At 35.1% G+C, this 4,031-nt stretch overlaps 1 pseudogene; it reads right to left on the reverse strand.

Moving 5' to 3' along the window:
• Positions 1–1,932: 1,932 nt before the first annotated feature.
• LOC144224263 (small ribosomal subunit protein eS24 pseudogene) lies at positions 1,933–2,360 on the reverse strand (annotated as a pseudogene).
• Positions 2,361–4,031: the final 1,671 nt, after the last annotated feature.

Consider the following 4,031-nt stretch of genomic DNA (forward strand, 5'->3'; position numbering starts at 1 on the left):
CAGCCAATACAAAAGATTAAGGGAACTTAAGTCTTTTTTTTTTTTAATGTTTATTTATTTTTGAGAGAGAGACAGAGAGAAAGAGAGAGAGAGCAAGCATGTGTGCATCCGAGCAGGTGAAGGGCAGACAGAAAAGGAGACAGAGATTCTGGAGTGGGCTCTGTGCTGACAGCAGATATAGCCTGATGTGGGGCTCTTACTCATGAAATACGAGATCATGATCAGAGCCAAAGTCCAATGCTTAACTTACTGAGCCATCCAGGTGCCCCACTTAGTCTTAATTCTATCATTATTATGTAATTTCTAGTTAATTTTCCAAGCTCAGAGGTCTGCAACCAGTGAATGGGAAAAACATGAAATGTAATGGTGTTTCTTATACTGTTTAGGGTCTGGCAGAAAAAGAGTCTACCATCTAGTGCCTTTATGCCTTGAATAATTTCAAGTATTTCAAATGAATAGGAAAATATATTCCTATGAAACTACTTATTCCCTATGAGACTTATCAAATAAGTCTAGCAAAAAATAATACCATCTATGTTTAATTAGAAGCTACTGTTAAATCAAATAAATTATGCTGGATAATAGTGATGATTTTTGGTATATAAGAGTATTTACAGATGTTAAAAATAATCAGCCATTTTTCTTGAATATAAGTAGCATCATATAGGGATGCCTGGGTGGCTCAGTCATTTAAGGGCTGATTTCAGCTCAGGTCATGATTTCACAGTTTTCGAGTTAGAGCCCTGTGTTAGGCTCTCAGCTGACAGTTCAGAGCCTGCTTCGGATTCTGTGTCTCCCTCTCTCTCTCTGTCCCTCCCTTGCTCACATTTTTTTTCTCTCTCTCAAAGATGAATAAACTTAACAGAAAGTAATATCATGTAGAAAAGTAATAATTTTTCCTTTTTCTCCTGAGAAAAATCAAGGTCAAGGTTCTAAGTTATTTATTTTTTTTAAAGTATTAGGATTAAAAAATAATTTAAAAAGGGTAAAAATAAAAAGTAATGCTAAACACTAGAAATTAGAAAGATCAATCATGATGTTTAATATTTAGAATAAGTCAATTTTGGAAGCATTTAGAAAAGTCTTGGAGATTTTTAGATGTCTTAAATTTTCTTCAGTGTTAATACTAAATTTGAACTAGCTTACTAAAACATGGAAACCTGGAAAATTCTCAGACCATTTCCTTTTTTCCCCAAATAACAATTTGGAAATTATTCAAATTATTTTATAAGTTTATTTATTTTGAGAGAATGGGTGAGTGGGGGAGGGGCAGAGAGAGAGGAAGAGAGAGAGAATCCTACCTAGGTTCCATGCTGTTAGCATAGAGCCCCATGTGGGGCTGGACCTCACAAACCACGAGATCATGACATGAGCCAAAATCAAGAGTTAGTTGCTTAACCAACTGAGCCACCCAGCCATCCCATAAATTCTACAAATTATTAAAAATAAAAATATATAACCCTAATTTTANTTTTGTGGGTTGTTTCCTTTGCTGTGCAGCAAGAACCACAACTTTTGAAAAGGTATCCTGCCCCTGACCCCTACTCATGATTACGTGCCCTCTTTTGTGCACTTATTGAATCCTATATTCTTTTTAAAGCATTTTTCACATACTGTATTATTATTTTCCTGTCTCTCTCCTCCTATGTAATTGCCCTCCAAACTTCTACAATTTAGCACTTCAAAACTTTAAAAATATCTGAACATGCACTTCCAGTAAGTATATGCATTATTTCATAATATTCATATGTATATTGATAAGTATATTCCTTGACAATATTTCACTCATATAGATGCATACTATTGATAATCCCTATATTCTTCCAAAGTTTTTTTTAAAGTTTCTAGTTTATTAATCCTTTCATGAAAAATATGCCCAATCACCATAGATAAGGTCACTGCAGAATCTTTATTCCCTCTGTTGTTCAATCTCTAGCTCACTGCTAGATACTTTATTTTTTTTTTGCCAGGAGCAATACTGGCTTTTGCAGTCTCCCTGACTTTCTTCATTCTGCTATTGAGGTCCTTACACTGTTTTCTTGAGATCTTTGTCTTCTCATACAGGCCATGTCTTGCAAGTCTATCTGTCTTGCAAGTTTGGGTTTACTTTTCTTTGCATAATCCAAGGAATCACAAATCATGCCAAAGCCACCTGTCTTGCCACCATTAAAATGGGGTATGAAACCAGATGCAAAGATGACATCTCATGTGGTCTTACACATTTCACCTAGTTTTTTCCAAATTTCTGTCTTAGGTTCTAACACCTCCCTAGGGTAAAGGACATCAAGGACCATTTGTTTCCACTGAAGTAGTTGGTTGGTCATGAACTTCCTGGTCCAGATAGTTACTGTGTTGTTCATGATGGTAGCCGAGCTTCAAGCAGCCAGGGAGGAAAAAGCCAGGGCTTATTTTAAATAAAAAGTGAATAAAGAAAGAAATTTTAACATATTATTCCTCCAGTTGTAAGAATCAACTATGTCTTTCTTGAAGTATAAGCACTCTACTTTATAGACCAGTCCTCTGGATTATTATCTCCTTAAAAGTAGATAAAAAAAATTATGTGTAACCTCAGCAATTGTGTTTGATACATGTAAAGTATATATCCCTCATTAAATGGTATCCATGGCAATTCTGGGTAGATTTCAGGTAGTAGCACTAGAAGTCTCTAATTCATGTAATTGAAAATTGCAGAAACAAATAAGAACCTAAAAGGCAATGAACACAATATTCTAACTGTACAGATGAGTAAACTCAAACTTAGACAGGTCAAATAATTTACCCAGTATCATACATGCAGTGACTGATTGGGAACCTATGCTCTCATTTCCAAGTCTCCCATTTTGGTAGGATGCTCTTGTCATGATCTCCTTTTAATAGTAGAGGAACTGGAAAAGAGGAGGCATTTTATACTACCTTTCCTCTTATACTTCTAACCTACATGATGTACTTGATATTTCAGAAATAGACCAACTGCTCTGGGAATAACCCTTTGAGCTAACTAGATTTTCTCTTTCAACTGGTTATCTTGGTTCACAGAAGCTGTCAGTCTGATCTGGAAGCTTTTGAAACTGATGGTTTCAAAGCCTAACTTAGTATATAGTACTCTCTAGACAGTTGTTATCTGATACAACTTTCCATGGTGGAGTATATGGTAAATATCTGCACTATCCAATATATAATCGGTACCCAAAATATGACTATGGTGACTGAGGAACTGAATTTTTAATTTAATTTTTATTATAATTAAGTCTAAATAACCACATGTGGCTAGTGCCTGCTGTACTGGAGACTGCAGTTCTAGACTCAGAAAACGATATACCAGATATAAATGTAGAACAAGTTTTTTCATGGAAGTGATATCTTTTCTTCAGTTTACTGTCTACAAGAAAATTAGCATATCTTAGAGGCAACCTGAACAATTCGCATGCAGACAAAGATGAAAGACAATAGTGAGTAGGCAAAAGAAAGGAGTGGTGAAAACATGATATACAAACTAGAGTAACCAGGTAGGCTTTTCTATTTCCTTTCACCAAATAGTTTTGAACAGTACTTCTCCAACTTCAGTGAGCATATGAATCAGCTGGAGAGNAGATTCTGATTCAGTAAGTCTGGGATGAAGTCTGAAACTCTACATTTCTAACAACTTCGAGGAAATGGTGATCCTGCTGGTATCTGGATCATAATTTAAATAGCAAGAATTTTGACAAAAGGTAAGACCTCTGGTTGAAAAACAGTATTTGGCACACAAAGGGTAAAAAGGCATTGCAAAGTTATCATGAATCATATAAAACTGGATTTAGAAGAATATCCTTATAAAAATCCAAATTGGATTCTCTCCATAAACCAATAAATGACTCTCAATTCCCAACATTACATAATCAAATTGTATCTTCCATGAGATATAACAGCAACAGAGAAGTTCCTTATCACATATCTTTGTGCCACTGTGGTCCACAAAAATGTATTTAAAGAGAAAATAGTAAAGGAAATTTATTGTTCCTGGAAAGGGGCTCACTGAAGGAAAATTCACA

Source organism: Crocuta crocuta, unplaced genomic scaffold (assembly GCF_008692635.1).
Source record: "Crocuta crocuta isolate KB4526 unplaced genomic scaffold, BGI_CrCroc_1.0 scaffold1129, whole genome shotgun sequence".
Lineage (NCBI taxonomy): Eukaryota > Metazoa > Chordata > Mammalia > Carnivora > Hyaenidae > Crocuta > Crocuta crocuta.